The 20,419-nt window shown below is 35.3% G+C and overlaps 1 protein-coding gene across 13 annotated transcripts in view; it reads right to left on the reverse strand.

Moving 5' to 3' along the window:
• The window catches only part of ROBO2 (roundabout guidance receptor 2), a 1,648,622-nt gene that overhangs the window by 448,198 nt on the left and 1,180,005 nt on the right, over nucleotides 1-20,419 (reverse strand). The window lies entirely within an intron of this gene.

Here is a 20,419-nt window from a genome sequence, read left to right on the forward strand (position 1 = left end):
GAGGGAGAAGCAGTCTCCATACAGGAAGCCTGACGTGGGACTCGATCCCGGTTCTCCAGGATCACACCTCAGGCTGCAGGCGGCGCTAAACCACTGAGCCACCAGGGCTGCCCTTTCTGGTAGAACTTAAGGATAAAACACACTTGGCACAAAAACAATTATCCAAACCTGGTAGAAAACATTTGCATAAATGAGATTGGATAAGTTTGCACACTCCAGCACCAATTTTGTTCTTCTCTGAGATGGATTCTAGAATTCTTCAAGATGACACAAGCAAGACTCCATGTGACAAGAAGCAAAGGGAATTCCTGGGTGGCAGGCGGGGGGCCGGGGGGGGGGGGGCGTAGAATTGAGCCCATTTATCATTCAATCATTAAATCATTAAAATATTCCCCAATTGAGCAGATTTTTGTTTGTTTGTTTGTTTACATTCCCTGCTAGGGATTATGCACTCACTAGGTGCTAGGGTAAAAAATTAGAATTGGATGTTATCTGCTATAAAGATGTAACATTCCAATGATATATACACATACTATGATATAAATACATGACTGTAAGAGTGTGAGGAATGTAACCAGGCCCAATAGCTCCACTGTCTGGGTCTCTATAGTGAAAGAAATAAGAAAAGGAAGATCAAAATTTCAAATCAGACTTGTTATTTTCTATTTTACCTGCTAGTTTTTAAAATTATAAATTCACAAATGGAATTGGGTGAAAAATACTCCCCCTGGACGACAGATAACTCCATAAAAAGAAGGATTACATGAGGATACTGCTTTCATTTGTACACTGACAAGACTAGCATTAAGGTTAGGAACCCTATTGGTTACACAGCCATTCTATCATTGACTTTCTCATGTCTGGGGACAGACAGTATGTTAAGCAAAATTCTTGGAAAATTTACTATGTGGAGGTCCAGGTATAATGATGGAATGCCAAGCCATTGGAGAGCTCACTGAACCCTCAATTTTTTACTAAAGGGACACAATCAATATCTTAATGACGATGTTTGGAATCAACCTTATGAGAACCAAATTGGCACATCACAACACTTTTCCAGGCTAAGCACCAAGTTCATGTCCTTCTCTCATTTGAATTACAAATTTCATTTCTCTGATCAAAAGAGAGACAAATCTCTCATTTACAAGCTCATGGCTTTGCCATGATAATGTTTCATAGGGAACAATAAAGTTAATGCAGCAGAGAAACATCATGTCACCCCTCTTGGTAGACAATTAGAGAAAAGGCTCCATATTTCAATAATCCTGATGGAAGTGACACAGAATCTCCCATAAGAATATGACAAAATTGTGAAATGAGAAGATCCAAGGGGTAATTGATCATGTATTTTTAAAAATGTATCCACCACTGTAACAATGTTCATTCACTCCACAAATGTGCTTTTAAGTTTTATCTAATGATACTTCCCTAAGGTCTAAACATGGCACAGAAAATCAAGTGATTGTTGAAGAGTATAGAAAAACATTTATATTATTTATGAAATAAAATATAGTCAGCCCTTGAACAATATAGGTTGGAACTGTATGGGTCAATTTATATGTGAATTTTTTATAGTACGGTACTGCAAATGCACTTTCTCTCCCTTATGATTTTTTTGAATAACATTTTCTCTAGCTTATTTTATTGTAAGAATATAATATATAATACATATAATGTACCAAATATATGTCTATTGTCTGTTTATATTATCAGTAGAACTTCTGATCCACAGAAGTCTAAAAGTAGTTGACTTTAGAGGAAGTCAAAAGTTATAGACAGATGTTCAACTGTACAAGATTTTGGGTGTATGGTCAACTGTACATAGCAAAATAATACTTATATAAGTTTAACTCCCACTCTAGGACACCCTCTTACACTTAGGATTAAGGAAAGAAGAAAAGTTCTAAGGTAGGCTGTGAGGTATATAGAACAAAGCATACACTTGGTGGTGAAGCCAGCCAGCTCTTCAAAAAATGTTTTAACAAAAAAAAAAAAAAAGTTTTAACAGCTCGGTAATTTTAATTAGACAAGTTGTATAGAAACTTTATAGTATAAATTCAATTCAAAATGTTCTGAAATTGAATTCAGAACATAACTATGCATAACATTCATAAGAATGTAGGATTAATTGCTATTCTACCCAAAGCAGTAAATGGCAAAGTATTGAAATAATTGTCTCTTCCCTGGCAATAATACTAATTTCAAATATGGTACCATGGTCATATATAATGTTTAAATAAACATAATAGAGTTTTACCAATTGAAGGGAATCCAATCCATTCATTTCAAAGATGAGGATTGTAAGGTCTAATCGCCAGATAACCTATTTATTACCTAATATGGGCCAGATGCTAAAGTGTATGTTAAAAGAAAATATTTAAAAAGACCATAAATGTTAATGTGTCCAACTTTGTAACTTTTTCTCTAAGACATAAGTATATATGAGACATCTTTCTATAAAACAGCTGGTCTGGGGACACCTGGGTGGTTCAGTGGTTGAGCATCTGCCTTTGGACCAGGTTGCCATCCCCGGTCCTGGGATTGAAGCCTTCATCAGGCTCCCCATAGGGAGCCTGCTTCTCCCTCTACCTGTGGTCTCTGCCTCTCACGAATAAATAAATAAAATATTTAATAAAATATTTAAGGCCTGGACTCCTTAAAACTTCCTGTATTGTAAAAAACAAATAAAAAGTGCTAGAACACATTCAAAATAAAAAAGAGAGAGAGAGAGTAAAGGGACAATAATAATAATAAAAAAAAAGCAATGCATGATTCAAAATTGGATCTTGCACCAAAAACCAATATGGATATAATTGGAATAACTGAGGATATTTGGACTTTTATTAAATAATGTTGTTGTGACAGTTTTAATTTCCTGAGTGGGAAAGTTTTATTGAGATCATGTAGGAGAATGTTCTCACTCCTAGGAAATGCATGCTGGAGTACTTGTTGATGAAGTGCCACTACCTGCAAGTAGCGACCAAATGGTATGTATAGATACAAAGAGATAAGGAGACTTTGGCAATATTTGTTAAGATTTTATTATACATATCTATTTGTTAACATTTTATTATATATTTATTTAAATTTTATTAATATTTAGCTTATCCACTAATAATACAATATTTTATACATTTAAATTTTTCAAAACAGCAAAATGAGATTAAAATAAGACTCAATCTATGGAGTCAGAAGTCAGGACAGTTTCTTTCATCTCTTTAGGAGCTGATTACACAGATCTGTTTAGGTTCTAAAAGTTCATCAGATTGAGTATTTTTTATTTTTTATTTTTACTTTTCTGCTTGCATGTTGTAATTTAATTAAAATGGTTAAAATACAGAAAGCTCATAAATGCATTAACAGATCATCTTTAATGTTTTAAAATCTCTCCCAGACTGGCCCAATTCATTTTTTTAAAAGATTTATTTTATTTATTTTAGAAAGAGAGAGAGAGAGAGAGAGAAGGGGGGGAGAGGCACAGGGTGAGGGAAAGAAAACTCTGCCTGAGTGCAGAGCCCTACTCTGACTCATCTCAGGACCCTGAGATCATGACCTGAGCCAAAATCAAGAGTCAGGCTCTTACCCGACTGAGCCACCCAGGTGCCCCAGGCCTAATTCTTTCAATGTATAAATTATGGACACAAAATGTCTCCAATTGGGATGCCGGGGTTGCTCAGTGGTTGAGAATTTGTCTTTGGCTCAGGTTGTGATCCTGGGGTCCTGAGATCGAGTCCCACATCAGGCTCCCACCTGGAGCAGGCTTCTCTTTCTGCCTAAGTCTGTGCTTCTTTCTGTGTGTCTCTCATGAATAAATAAAATCTTTAAAAAAAAATGTCTCCAATTGCCACAGTAATAATAAATAGAGTTGTCTTATTTTTTATTTTCTACATCTGGTAATGTTCTTATACAAATTCCACATACTATTTTTTATTAAACTTTTTATTTTAGATAATTTTAGATTCATATACATTTAGAAGAAATGATACAGAGAAATACTATGTGCCCTTGACCTAGTTTCCATCAATAGTCACATGTTGCAAAATTATAGTACAATATCACAACCAAGATATTGACATCCACATACTACTTTTTCTATGTGCTTCTGTATTAGAGTGGATTCTCTTTTTCAGACTATATCAATGTAGTGGGGAACTGATAAAATACCTAGTTGATTCAAAATATTCTATTAAGAAGAAAACATAAATATGTGCATATAAATAAATCTATATTTATCTCTTTTTTTAAGATTTTATTTATTTATTCATGAGAGACACAGAAAGAGAGAGAGAGAGGCACAGACACAGTCAGAGGGAGAATCAGGCTCCATGCAGGGAGCCTGGCATGGGACTCGATCCCAGATCTCCAGGATTACATCCTGGGCTGAAAGTGGTGCTAAACCACTGAGCCACCTGGGCTGCCCTTTATCTCTGTTTATACTGTTTAGCTATTCATCTATTCTCCAAGATAAACTATTTTTGGTTATGCCAAAAATAAATAAATGTGTTTATTTTTAAAGATTTTATTTATTTACTTGATAGAGAAAGAGCACAAGCAGGGGGAGCATCAGGGAGAAGGAGAAGCAGACTCCTCACTGAGCAGGGAGCCAGACATGGGACTCCATCCCAACCTTAAACATCCCAAAGGCAGATGCTAAACTGGCTGAGCCACCCTGGTGCCCCTCAAAAATAAATTTAAAACATAGATGATCTTTTTAAAAAAGTATCAGTAAGACATAAATCCCCAACAAAATTTTCTTGAGCTCTTATTATTCATAATTTCTTGAGCAGGCCATGACCATGTCTAAGTATCACATGTGAGTTGTTAAATAAAAAAAGAACTGTCAGGCGACAAAACAGATATTAAACAAATGAACATGCAGATATAATTTCAAATTATGAAAAATACTGTCACATGAAATGACAGTGTACTATGAAGGAAAACATCAGGAGAACCCTAAAAAGACATCAGCAAGAGTAGCTGATGGCTGTAAGGAGTTTTACAATATACAGCATTGTGAAATGAATGGCTCAGAACACAATATATGTCATTGGCTTAGTGTAATCTCTGTAAGTTAACCGTGTAATGATTTGTAGGTCTACTGTCAGAATCAGCTAGATTTCTCCCTTAGAGCAATGATGAATTCTCACTATTTGTGGACGATTTATAGAAAGTAAAATCATATTTGGAAAATCTATGCATGGGTTCTTTATTCCTATGTCGTCTTTAGATTGCAAGAAGATTTTTATTGTATACATAAGTTAGAGGACATTGCTGACACCAGGAAATGCAAAAACGTCATACATACTTAAAAGAAGCAAAATTTGGGCAGCCCCGGTGGCCCAGCGGTTTAGCGCCGCCTTCTGCCCAGGGCGTGATCCTGGAGACCCGGGATCGAGTCCCACGTCGGGCTCCCTGCATGGAGCCTGTTTCTCCTTCTGCCTGTGTCTCTACTTTCTCTCTCTCTCTCTCTCTCTCTCTCTAATAAATAAATAAAAAATCTTAAAAAAATAACTATAAAAAGAAGCAAAATTTGTAACAACTTTACTGAAATCTCCTAAGTAATACTCTTAAGTCTTAACCTGAAGAATTTTTAGTGTCTTCCACCTCTAGTGCCAATCCCCACCTCTCACAAACCTCTTGGCACAATCCTTTAAACCTGCTGCAAGTTTACTAGAGAAAAAGAGAAATGCATGTCATTTATAAAAGATAAGTTATATGATTCCTATAGGAGTGCAATTGTTTTTAATGTTCTGTGCCACATCACTTTTAATCAGGGAGATAGTGACACACCAGCAGGTATATACTGTTTCCATTAGCAACATGTCAAAGACTCATTAAGACACTAAACTTGGCATCTATAGGGTGGCACTTCTTGGATCTTGCCTGTGGAAACACTGTTGTTTATTCACTTGAAAGTTATTTTAATTAAATGCAGAAAACAATGGTAGCTATTTTCCTAACACAATACTTTTATGCAGGATATCTAAATATGTAAGGAAATTTTTCGTTAAGTCATATATGATCTTAACATCCATCTTCTTATCAGAATTATATATTCTTAAAGCACCCAATAATATCAAAACTTAAACCATGAAAACAAAAATATGATAAAAATGTATATTGTGTTATTACTGCTACATAGTATTTATTCTGAAACTGTTTGTTTTTCTTTTTTTAGCTATTATATTTCACAGAGTATACTTTCTCCCATATATCTTCTTCTTCTTTTTTTTTAAAGGGGAGCACGCTAGGGACCCATTCTAAGAGGTCTTAATTTTTTTTTTTAAGATTTTATTTATTTATTCATGATAGACAGAGAGAGAGAGAGGCAGAGACACAGGCAGAGAGAGAAACAGGTTCCATGCAGGGAGCCCGACGTGGGACTCGATCCCAGGACTCCAGGATTGTGCCCTGGGCCAAAGGCAGGTGCTAAACCACCGAGCCACCCAGGGATCCCCATATATCTTCTTTTTGTGATATGGGATAACTCTGAGTTAAGAAAGTTTGGAAATGCCCTAAGTGAAAACTTAGGATTTTAACTCTCAAAGTTTTAAACATTTAATGTGAGAGGAGATGAATTATATTTATATCTTCTTTAGAAAGAGATTTTTTTATTGGCACCACTGAATTTGCAATAGAGAAGTTCTGTTCCTGTATTACTTTCAGACCACGACTTTGTATATAATTTGGATGAAGTTATTAATTTGACAATTATATGGAATAATCTTGTCCAGAAAAAAACTGCATGTTTCAGTAAAAAGACATGATATCAAAAATTGGAACAAGAAAGAACAGTAAAGAGGTAGAAGAGAATTAAAAGAAAAACAAAAACAAAAACAAAAACCTGAATGATTGTTGCCTATCAGAAAAGAAATAAAGAAAAGATGATACATTTTTAGAAAATAAATGGTAGTGAATGAAAGCTAAAGGATTAAATAATTTTCAAATTTTCTTTTTTATATCTGAATCTGATTTCTTAAGGGGAGCCAAAAATAGATTATCTTTGGGCTATATTTCAGAAAATAAAATCTAATTGCTATGAAACCATTATCTAAATAAACAAATTTCGACTACTTTATTTTTGTCACATTATGAACAAGTATAAGAAGGTGGAAATTACTCTGAAATAGAAAATAATTATAACCTTTTAATCTTACTTTTCATATTAACTAAAGACTGTATACACATACTTGCCCTTCATAAAGAGTTGAAACATTGCTTGGAGAGTGGTCACTGGGAACGTTTAATATAATGTTAAATTAACATCAGTGGCACCATAGTCAAATAAAGCCAGTATTTGTATAGTTCTGGCTCCATATGCAAATGAAGCAGCATAAAAATGGTGCTGAGGTTGCATTTTATGGAAGATGGAACCTTGTGTTGGAGATGCAAAATCCAATTCCACATACATAATTATTATTATGGTCATAATGTGTGTTTCTCAACACCTAAACAAACAACTAAAACCCCCTGGGACTGTGATGCCCTAAGCAGTCATGCTCCATTGGCTCTATCTTTCTGAGAAGTGCAGACCATGAAGCTTACAGGGAGGGAGGGTTGTAATTAGCAGCCTCTTCCAACCCACTGGAGTACTCCTTCTACCTATCTGTGTAACCAGCTAACCATTCAGTCATAAAGGATGCTTTAATAACACTTTACATATTCGAATGCCGATTTTAATAGGAAATTGGGGAAGTTATCATAGCAATAAATTATTCTTCAGGAGACCAAATTTACAATACATTTACAAGCCATTCAAAATCAACATACAATTTCACATTCAAGTTCTATTTTTTAGTTTAAAATTATAGTATCAGTATTTCTTGAGGTCAATATAAACTCTAACTCCTATGTAATTACATACCAAGAATGCAGTAATTATATGCTTGGCATGTAACTTGAAGTAGCAATACTGCAACTGTAGTTCAGACATATTTTCTGCAGTACATGTTAGCAACTCTTCACATATAAACTGCATAGTATGCCCCAGAGGTATTCTGAATAGCTTCATCCTAATTACTAAACTTTATTATATATATATATATATATATATATATATATATATATATATATATATATCAGTTCATAAAATGAAGTAATTCAAGCAAAGAAATAATTTGACTTTTTTTTCTTTTCATTGTATCAACATCTTCAACTTCTGGGGATCGATTATAAAATTTTCAGTAGTAAAAGAAATGGCTAATGCATCTAACACATTAATCCACTAAAAATATCTCAAGATCGTATAAATAGAATAACATAAATAACATATGCTCTACAAAAATAGCTTCACAGTTTGTAAGAAAAAAGTATTTTCCAAGACAAACCTTATACAAACAATAACTATCATTTTTTTAAAATAAGTGTTAAATCTTTGAAATCTTTTATTCCCCTTCACACATAAGATGGTATCATAGGTAAAGGGTTTTCCTAATCACTGGGAAAGCACATCACTACTTATTTAGGAAATAAATAAGTTTTCCATACAATATATTAAAACATATGTTTTGCCCTACACAATTTCTATTAAGATAGTAGTCATCAGAGAAGGTATAATTTACATTCAGTATTTGTGTCTTTAATAGGCACACACATACAAATCTGTCATCTCTGGTTAAATCTACATTTTCCTCCATTCTCTCTCTTCTCTTTTTTTTTCTTACAACTAACTCCCACACTAATGAAGATGTGGGAGTATAGTTTCAGAAGAAACAAAAAAACTGCTATATATGATATAGTATTAGCAAGACAATGTTTACATATTTAATCCTGCTACTGAAGAAATTAAAATATAAAGGATAAGATTAAATATAGAAATTTTAAATCATATCCATCAGTTCTCTTAGTTTTTAGATGAGCTCAATTAGGAATTCTCCATGGTTCTCAACATAATTTATTTAGCTCACACACTTTTATAAATTCAGTATATTTTTTTATGAGATACCCTGAATTTTCATTTCTTATTATATTATCAAAGTCTGGTCACAGACTATACAGAAATATTACTATGCATCTACTGATAAAAATTTTTATCCTTTATTTGGACAGACAACATTAAATAATTCACCTACTTCACAGGTGCCATTGAAGCCTAAAGAAGGGAAAGTACTGGATATGAGTTCTATTAGCTAGACATTCTCCATACTGAGCATCCATGATGGAAGTAGTAGTGTGCAAGGGTCGCTGCCAAGTCCGCACTAGGAAAACTCGGGAACCTGCTAAAACACCCCCTAGTGCAATAGCTGGGAAATTCATTACTAAAATGTAGTAATCATCTTGCAAAAGTACCAGCAGATTGCACACATTACCTCCTGCAGACTGAAGTGGGAATAACTAAAAGAAAAAGGATAATGATGGTCGGGGGAAATTGAATTTTCATGGCACTTATCTTCTGTGCCATTCTATTTGCATGAGAACAATGTTCACTGCAGACATTACAGGACCCTAATGAGAATGGGAGTCTCTCCCGATGGGCATCATCCAGGATGGGTGATGATGAGACCAATCTATCAATGAGATTTTAAAAGGTGCAATAGTCCCTGCCTTGCTCAGAGAGCCCATGTGGGTGGGCCTTCCATCTAAGGAGAGAAGAAATTAAGAATGATGACTTGAGAGAGTTCAAAGCACACTTGCCTCTCTGTCAGCTGGCCCTTAATGATAACGTACTACTGCTTTCCTTAAAGAGCTTCATGTCTTATTCAGGGTAAATGGTGAAAATGTGGCATTTCAGGGCCCATGATGTGTTTTTCTATTGATGCTGTCAGTGTGACCAGCCACTAAAGGAAGAGTTGTTTGTCAGCTCCCATTCTCTTCAGTGATTCATCAAACGGTGGCAGTTCATGCATGCCATATCAGAAGAGGAATAAATAACTTAACAGCTCCATGCTGAACACTCACATATTTTATTAAGCCGCCACCAACCCTGGGGCAATTCAGCATGTCAGAAGGCAAACTCTTCAGGGGGAGATCTCTTAGCACATACTTTAGGTACAAGCTAATACCTGCTATAGGCATTTATTATGGAAAGATATGAAAACATCCGTTGAGTTACAAAAGCTAGAGATGCATTTTATCCTTTGGTCCTACTCTTCACGTCATACATATACTAGTAATGATATTCATTATTAATGTATTCAATTTGTAAACCCCCTTTCCTCCAAAGAATTCAACTTACCGTATCCTCAATTACCTATATTACCTCATACGGTGAGACGTCTGTTTTTCACATGCTGCACTCACTACATTAGTGCTTGAGTGGTAGCTTTCTAAATCATAGCTATTTAAGGGCAAGTAATAGTCTTCAAACACTGATAGCAGGGGCCATGCCCATGCAGGCTGGATAGACCAATTACTCACTAAGAAATGTTCTACTAACCACTTCTGATTATCCACAAGTGCTACCCCATGTGGGAACAAGGGTTTACTGAGTCCTGGCACGTGTCCAACTCACACATCACACATCACCAACTTAAATCTTCAGAGTTGTCACTGTTAAACTTTTTCACCCCTGTATCTGCCTATAGGGGAACAAAACTTAAGTATATACTTTCAGTGATTGGAGTTGGAGGTAGGTACCTTGAATGAGATTAATTTAATATGAGAATTTTGAGTTATAGCTCATGTTTCCCTTCCCTTTGTTTAAATCCAATGGCTGAATTACAAAGTCTTGGCTAAAGGCTAGGGCCATCAGGGCTGCATTTCAGGATTTTTTCTGTGCCCTATTACAGCTGTTCCTACAACTCCCATCAAATTTTAGTAAATATGTACCCATTAAAATTTAATATCTAAGTGGCAATGTTTATTCCCCAGAATAAAATATCACTAACTTCTATTAATTAAAAACAGTTTCCCCGGGGATCCCTGGGTGGCTCAGTGGTTTAGCGCCTGCCTTTGGCCCAGGGCATGATCCTGGAGTCCCAGGATCGAGTCCCGCGTCAGGCTCCCGGCATGGAGCCTGCTTCTCCCTCCTCCTGTGTCTGCCCCTCTCTCTCTCTCTCTGTCTATCATAAATAAATAAATCTTTTAAAAAATAAATAAATAAAAACAGTTTCCCCAAACCTGATTTAGAATTAGTTTTAGAAAACAGAACCTATTTCTTCATACACAGTAGTTCTCTTCAACCTACAATATAGTGGAGCAACAGTGTTCAAATCAACTCATGATCACATGCCTAAAACCAAGGAATGTACAGCTTCTTCACTTAATACTAACTCCTAACCAGTCCCCACTTCACGGACTCCATTAGCTTTCAGGGTTACCTTATTTTTTTCAATGGGAGAGGAGTACATGTGTAAAAAGAACTGCTCTGTTCCCACACAGAAAGCAAAAGAATTTTCCTCCAAGCATAAACTTGTTAGAAGTTTCTTCCCTTGGCAATTCAACCTGGGGATTGGAGAATCATTAAGTTTCAATAATGAAATAAAACTTTTAGCACAGGACATTGAAATTAAATATAGTTTACAATGAGAACATTCAATTAACTTTTAGACATTTGAACCTTTTAATTATATGCTATTACCTAAATATAATTAGGGACACTAATTATTAAACCTGTTACCTCTTGCTTATTATTAGTAAGTTGGAATAAAACATTGAATTACGTGCTTATGCTGTTTTAGTGGCCATAAATTAGTCAAAAATAATAAGAAAGTTGTTAGGTGCTTGTCCTATCTGGATTATGAGGGATATAACAATGTGTTTTTCAATAGTTAGTGTACATCAGAATCATCTGGTCAGCTTATTAAAACATTTATTGCTAAGCTCCATCCCAGTTTCTGATTAAGTAGGTCTGGGGTGGGGCTCAATAATTTGCATTTCAAACAGTTTCCCAAGTGATGTTAATGCTGCTGGTGTGGTAACCCCACTCTGGAAACCACTGATGTTAAAAAAAGATTATAGACATCAGAGGCAGAAGTATATTCAAATCCTACGGCTTTTACTCACTAGTTAGCTTAATCCTTCTACGTTCTAATGAATCGATAAAAAGCAATTTTAAACACCAGCACAAATTTGTAACAATTAAATGAGCTGCTATAAAATAACACAATATTACAGGAAGTTAATAACATTAAAACTTTATCACATAAACACCACTGAAATCTTTGAAAAAATTGTAATTTCTCATATCAAACTGCAACAGAGAGGAAAATGTTTTTTCCACTAAATTTCCAATGGCTAGTATGTGTGACGATGTTATTTAACTAATAATGGTTTTCCAATGTCATAGGTGCTTCAGTACATTAACAACTCAACCAGGTTGTGAATGAAAAACTAGCTGATATCTAGGATTCAATAAAATTGGCAAATGACATCATTTGCCATCAATTAAACTGACATGACTTTCACTGTGGAAAATACAAAAAAATATTTATATGCATAAAGTTGTGATCTTATAGCATTTAATATGATCTCAAATCAATTCAGATCTGACTGCATTTCCAGCACATCTTCTAGCCTACACCAACCTTCCTTCATTCTTTCCTAAGAGAAGCCTACCCTTTACTTTCTCAATCAATCCAGGACACATAATTTATGACAATACTGAAGGAAAACACTAGAAGAAAACCTTAGAGACCTTCATTCCATATTGTTTATTCTTTATGTTTTCAAGATCATGAGTCTTTATTATTTATGTTCTTAAGTAAAAAGTAGTGATTGAGACTAAAATTGTGCTAAAATTATGTTGTGGAGGGAGCGCTTCACTTGTTACCAGGATTACTAAAGTATTTTAGCAAATTAGAATAGTGCATGGCACTTGCAAGAGTTCTATTTGATCTTAAAGGCAAGAGAAATGATTAGAGAGAAGTATGACATGGTGAGGTTGACACTCTAAAATGCCCGTGGCTAACATGTGGAAAATAGAATAAATATAGTTCCGAGTGGAGGCAGGTGGGTCATTCAGTAGTAGTCCAGGTGAGAAATGATGATGGCTAGACTAGGTGATACAGGTGGGGCAGGAATAAAGAGGATCAACTGGAGATATATTTTAAAAGTAATGTCTTGATTATGCAAGGAGGAGAAGAATGGTATCTCGTGCACAGAAGGCTGTAAGTTCAATTTGGGAGATGTTGAGTTGAAGAATCTTTGAGACCAAAATAAGGAGGTTTGAGTCGGCAGTGAGTTTTATGAGTAGAGCTCAGACGGGTAGTCTGGACTGAAAATGCTATCTAAAAGAGTGGCAATAAAAGCAGTTAATGCAGATAAAGGCTCCTAGAGCAAGAAGAGGAGAAGGCTCTTTACAAAGAAAATCACAGGCCCCAAATGGCATCACTTAACCAAGTTACCAAATCTAGATTTAATCCTTAACATACTTGCAGTTTCAGCCTTCCACAGAAATGTTAGAAAATGGCAGGAGATATTTTATGTTTCAAGAGAAAATTCATTAGGGAATTTAAAGTATAGATTATGTTCTCAGGATTTGTTTTTAGTTGATCCCATTATATTTTTGTTACAAATGTACTAAGAAGAAAATACTTTGCTGCCTTCTGATATCTGAAGGGCTGTCAGGTAGAAGATAAAATAACTTGATGCTCATGTTAACAGACCAAAACCAAATGTGCATAGCTTAGGAGGTAGTTTTCTGCTTAAAGGAGGTCCTCCTAAATATTAGACTTGTCTAATAATAAAATAGATTACTTTATGAGAGATAATTACCTTGTTAGTATTAAGTATTCAAGAAAGGAATGAGGAGTTATCACCTCATTATAAAATAGTAATGTAAAAAATAATATTGGGTAGAAGCTTGGATTGAATCATGACGAGGTTCCTTCCAATTATTTTGTATATGGATTTAACTTAAATGTGACCTTTATCATGAAAATGCATATCCACATATGATATTTTGTGTGTTGTTGTATGGTTTTGTTTTGGGGTTTTTTTGGAGGTAGGTTACTTACATTCATTATTTTACTACTGGTACTGTCTCTTTTCCTGTCTAGTTTTCCCTTGTTATTTAAGTATTCTTTGCATATTAGGGGTAACTAGGAAGTCAACGGTGGCCAAAGAAAAAATCTTGCTCCATCATTCACTGCTTGGGAATTCATGAAGATGTATTATATATTAGAACTATATACTTTTCAAGGCTCATTTTTGCTGTTTTGTTATAATCCTAACTACAGGGGATGATCTTTGCTGCATATTACATGGGAGAGTAGTAAAAGAAAGTGCTGACTTCCTCAATTCATTTAGTAATCATATTTCATCCATGAAATGAATATAAACATATTTTTAGAAAGACATAATCCCATTGAACATTATTCAAGAAGAAATTAAAAATCTGAATAGATATATATAAGGGAGTACATTTTAACCAAAAACAATTTCCCACACAGAAAAGCCCAGGCCCAGATGGTTTCACTGGAGAACTCTACCAAATGTTTAAAAAAGATTTAACACCTATTAAACTAACTCACTAACTCTTCTAAAACTAGAAGAGAAAAGAATATTCCCCAACTTATTTAGACATCAGTATTACTGTGATACCAAAAGTAGACAAAGATATCACAAGAACTGCAGGCCATTATCTCTTACAAATATAGTTGTTAGGGGAGCCCCGGTGGCTTAGCAGTTTAGTGCTGCCTTCCATCCGCCCAGGGTGTGATCCTGGGAACACGGGATCGAGTCCCACGACGGGCTCCTTGCATGCAGCCTGCTTTTGCCTCTGCTTCTCTCTCTCTCTCTCTCTCTCTCTCTAATAAATAAATAAATAATCTTTAAAAAAACAAAAAAGCAAATATATTTGTTAAATACTCTCAACAAAATACTAGCAAACCAAATCCATCAGTATATATGAAGTATACACCATGACCAAGTGGTATTTATTCCAAGAATGCAATGTTGGTTTAACATATAAAAGGCAATGAATGTAATATGCCAATTAATAAAAGAAAAAGAATAACCACATAATCATTCCAACAGATGTAAAAAAATATGACAAATTCCAACTACTTTTCATCTGAAAAACATTCAACAAATAACAAAGAGAAAGGGACTTTTCAACCTGATAAAGTTCACCCAGGAAAATTCCATAGGTAATGTAATAATAGTAAAAAACTGAGTACCTTCTCCCTATGATGTCTGGTCTTATCACTTCTATTAAACTTTGAAGATTTATTTTATTTATTTGAGAGAGAGAGAAAGTGCATATGCACGGGGAGGGGCAGAAGAGGAGAGAGAGAGAGAGAGAGATTCTCAAGCAGCCTCTCCACCAAGAGCAGAATCCAGCATGGGGCTCAATCTCATAGCCCTGAAATCCTGACCTAAGCCAAAATCAAGGGCTCAGCTTAATCAACTGAGCTCCCCAGGCACCCCCACTTCTATTAAACTGTGTTGTACTGGACAATTAGGCAAGAAAATTAAATAAAAGACACAGAGATTAGAGAAAAAGTAAATTTTTCTCTATTCCTAAATGGTACTATCCTGTTTATAAGAAAGCCTAAAGAATCCACATATACAGAAAAGAAACCCTTAAAACTAACACATGAGTTGAGTAAGGTTTCAGAATACAAGTAAAACTAAATAATTAGAAAATAAAATTAAGAAAACAATTCATTTATAATTGCATCAGAAAGAATAAATTATGTAGGAATAAGTCTAGCAAAAAAGTATACGACTTATACATGAAGGGATCCCTGGGTGGCTCAGCAGTTTAGTGCCTGCCTTCGGCCCAGCCTGTGTGTGTCTCTCATGAATAAATAAACAAAATCGTGAAAAAAAAAAAAAGACTTATACATGAAAAAATAACAAAATATCACTGAAAGAAATAAAAGACCTAAATAGGTCCCAAAGACCTATTTAGAAATAGGGTCTTTGGGTCTTTAGAAATAAAATACCTGTAGGTCCCAAATTGACCCAGAAATTCAACTCAGCTCCTATAAAACTCCCACCTTCCTTACTTGCAGAAATTGGCAAGCTAATCTAAAAATTCATATGGAAATTAAGAGACCCAGAAGAGCCAAAGCAATCTTTAAAAAAAGAAGAACAAATTTGGGAGACTCAGACTTCCAGTTTCAGAACTTATTACAAGTCTATACTAATCAAGTCACTGTGGTCTTGGCATAATAATAAATATGTGGATCAACAGAATATAACTGAGAGTCCACACACAGACACTGATATCAATGTCTATTTGATATTGGACAATGGTACCAAAATAATTCAATGAGAGAAAATTAATTTTTAAATAAATAATGTTGATACAATAGGATATACACATGGGAAAGAGTAAAGCTGGACTCCTACCTCATATCATACCTAAAAATTAAACTCAAAATTGATCACTACCTAAATATAAAAGTTAAAACTATAAGATTCTTAGATGAAAATATATGGGTAGTCTTCTTGATCTTGGATTTAGCAATACTTTCTTAGATATGATATCAAAAACATAAAAAAACAGATGATAGATAATAGATGACACAGAGATAGATAAATAGATAATACCTCAAATTTAAACAATTCCATCTAAGATAGTACACAGAATGGAAGAAAATATTTGTAAATCATATAGCTTATAAGGAACTTGGATCCAAAGTATATAGAGAACTCTTACAACTCAACAATAAGGAGACAATTCAATTAAAACTTTGGCAGGGTCCTTGGGTGGTTCAGTTGGTTAGGTGTCCAACTCTTGATTTTGTCTCAGGTCATGATTTTAGAGTCATAAGATCGAGCCCCATGTCAGGCTCCACACTCAAACGCTGGAATATACACTTTAAAAGTGTGAATGTATGTTATGTCAATTATATCTCAATAAAGCCATGATAAAAAAAATACTCTGTGTTATATGGAGTAATACCAATTTTCTTTACAATTGGGAACCTAGAAATTTTACATCAACAGTAGAGCAATGCTTTTCAGTCATTAGTGTGCATATAATCTACTAGGGATCTTGTTAAAATGAAGATTCTGATCTAGTGGGTCTCAGGTGGGGCCAGATATTCTACACCTCTAACGTGCTCACAGGTGATGTGGATGCTGCTTGTTCAAAACGCACATCATGAGTAGCAAGCTCCTAGAATCAACACTGTCCTATATTGTGGCCACCAGACACTTGTGGCACTGAGCATTGAAATGTGGCTATTATGAATTAATACGTGCTCCAAGCATAAAGTATGCATTGAATCTCAATGACTTAGCATGAAAAATTTTAATCTCATTAATACCATTTATACTGATTACATATTGATATAAAATTTTGGGGAAGCCCGGGTGGTACAGTCAGTTGAGCATCCAGCTCTTGGCTTTGGCTCAGGTCATGAAATCGAGCCTTGTTCTAGGCTCCATGCTCAGCATGGTATCTGCTTGAGACTTCTCTCTCCCTCTCTCCCTCTGCCCCTACTCCTCTTTCTCTCTCAAATAAATATTTTTAAAAATCTGTATATTCAGCTAAATATAATGTTAGTAGCACATATTTCTTTTTTGGCACATGTTTCTTTTTACCTTTTTATTATGGCTCCTAGAAAATGTTAAATTACTTATGCTGTTTACATTGTTTTTCTGACACATTGTTCTTCTATTGCATATTTGGCAAACTGTGTTGAGCTACACAGTACAAGACATTATCAGTATCAAAAACATTTTAGCTGTCATCAGCAGTAAACAGGTCATTGTTGCAGCACACATGTACTCTGCTGAATGAATATAATTAAAAAATAAAGGGACTATACCCAAAATATTGTGTATCGTGATCCTAAGAAGTGCTATCAAAAGATGAGCAGATGGAAATTGTTAAAGATGCAAACTTTCGGGGTGTCTTGGTGGTTCAGTGGCTAAGCGTCTACCTTTAGCTCAGGTTGTGATCCCAAAGTCCTGGGATCAAGTCCTGCATCAGACTCCCTGAAGGAAGCCTGCTTCTGCCTCTGCCTGTGTTTCTGCCTCTCTCTCTGTGTCTCATAAATAAAGAAATAATATCTTAAAAATGCAAATCTTCAAATAATATAATACAGCTGAGGGTTGTACTGGTATTATAACAGTAGAAAGTGTATACTAGAGCAGAACAAAAGCAATAAGATTGGGGAAAATCTAAAGGATAGAACTTAATGGGAGAGATGCCATGAAAACCAACAGTATACTCACACCAAAATATAAGTTTTACCAGTATGCACTATGGAAAGGTATAATCAATATTGCATAATTCCTTCAACCTCAGAAAAAGACGTCATTTGCAAATGCAAATTTTAATATAAGACATAGAATAGGGATCCCTGGGTGGCGCAGCGGTTTGGCGCCTGCCTTTGGCCCAGGGCGCGATCCTGGAGACCCAGGATCGAATCCCACATCGGGCTCCTGGTGCATGGAGCCTGCTTCTCCCTCTGCCTATGTCTCTGCCTCTCTCTCTCTCTGTGACTATCATAAATAAATTAAAAAAAAAAATTAAAAAAAAAAAGACATAGAATAGACTTCATTATTTGGTGTTGAGCTAGAAATGGGAAATAAAGTAAATGAGTCTTTTTTCTCTGATTTAAAGATGTGTTGAGAGCTTACATCATTAAGTAACCATAAAACAGAAATACTTAAGCATTGTTACAGATTTAGTCAAGGACAACCTAAATAGCAAATCAAAGCTATATGCAGACACAGACTGTAGGCTGACAGACTGGTGTCCACAGAAAATTATGCTAGTGATCAGAAAGAGAAGGTTCACAAAACATTCATTCTGGCAAAGTGGATGAATGAAACTTTGAGATTGTGACTGACTGCAGTCTTGTTAAAGACAAAATGGGACAGAAAAAAAAAAATTAAGGTGGAAAACCAGACAAAGATAACAAGAACTGTGGTTCATCTCTCAATTTTTTGTGTTTTTAATTTTCCCTAAGACACCAAACCTTTTTTTTTTTTTTTGGTAAAGATTTTATTTATTTATTTTTGAGGGAGAAAGAGAGAGAGAGTAGGGGCAGAGGGAGAGGAAGACTCCCCACTGAGCAGGGAGTCTGTCATGGCATTCAATCCCAGGACCCCCGGGATCCTGAGTCGAAGGCAGACACTTAACCCACTGAGCCACCCAGGCAGCCAGATATCAGACCATTTTATTTTATTTTTTTTTATTTTTTTATTTTATTTTATTATAGTTTATGAGAGAGAGAGAGAGAGAGGGGCCTGGTTAGTACTTGGATGGGAGATAGCAGACCATTTTAAAAGGCACTCAGTGAATCATGTGATACTATACCAAGACATATAAAATATTGTTGCTGTTAAGGTCAACATGCATAATAATAAATTTTAAGTTCATGTACACCTTAACTCAATGACCACATAGGCATAATCACAAATCAGTTTTACTGAAAATAAAAATGACCCCTCAAATTGCAGGTATATTATACTATCCTGGTACCCGTATAAAAGGTATTCTAATGAGCAGAGCAGACAGTAAGCCACTAATGCCAGTAGTATATGAAGACTTCCTACCATAAAAACTGATAATGAAAGAAAGATGAAATGCTGCTTTGATGGGTTTAAGAGATTTAATTTAGATTGGGGGTATAGGACGGGCATGGCTAATGAAGACTTCCCTGGCATGACTCTGAGTTTTCAGAGAAAGGATAGCTCCACACTCAGATGTGGATAGAATTGAAAAACATTGCAAGCAAAAAACATAGCATGTGCAAAGGCTCTGGGGCAGGAGACTGATGAATTTATAAAGCTTAAAATATGAGGCTGAATCATAGGGAAAGGAAGAGATGAAGTATAGTAAAGAGAAAATAAGTAAGATTCGCCCATGTAAATCCTCTTAAAAAATAAAAAGTTATTGAAGGTATTTAATCCAGAATATGACTTGACCAGATTTTATTTTGATATTTGCTGAGAATGTTATGAAGGAGGACATAAGTTAGAAAGAAATTGTAGTAGTCTCGATGACATATGATGGCTGTTTTGATGGAAATGACAGAACTACAATTATAACAGATTTTTAAGAGGTAAAATCAATAGGACTTGGTTCTGGGTTGGATATGGGGGTAAGAGAGGCAGGAATCAAGGAGATGTAATTAAAGAGATACCACTCCCTGGACTAGCAGTGTGTGAGGAGGACTCGGGTTGGACGACCTCAATACTAAGGTGTTTTTGTTTTTGCGTCTTTTTAGACTTTATTTATTTATTTATTTATTTATTTATTTATTTATTTATTCATTCATGAGAGACAGAGAGAGAGAGGCAGAGACACAGGCAGAGGGAGACGCAGGCTCTTTGGGGGAAGCCTGACATAGAACTCGATCCCAGGACCCCGGGATCACAACCTGAACTGAACCACTGAGTCACCCAGATGCCCCAAGATTTTGGACATTGTGAGCTTGAAGTTCTCCTGAGACCTTGAAGAAGAGTTGCTAAATACACAGTTGGAAACATGGGTCTGAAGCTTAGTAGAACGGTGCCCCTTGGAGACCCAAATTTGGTGTTAGCATACAGCTTATAATTAAAGTCATGT

The sequence above is a fragment of the Canis lupus genome, chromosome 31 (assembly GCF_003254725.2).
Source record: "Canis lupus dingo isolate Sandy chromosome 31, ASM325472v2, whole genome shotgun sequence".
NCBI lineage: Eukaryota > Metazoa > Chordata > Mammalia > Carnivora > Canidae > Canis > Canis lupus.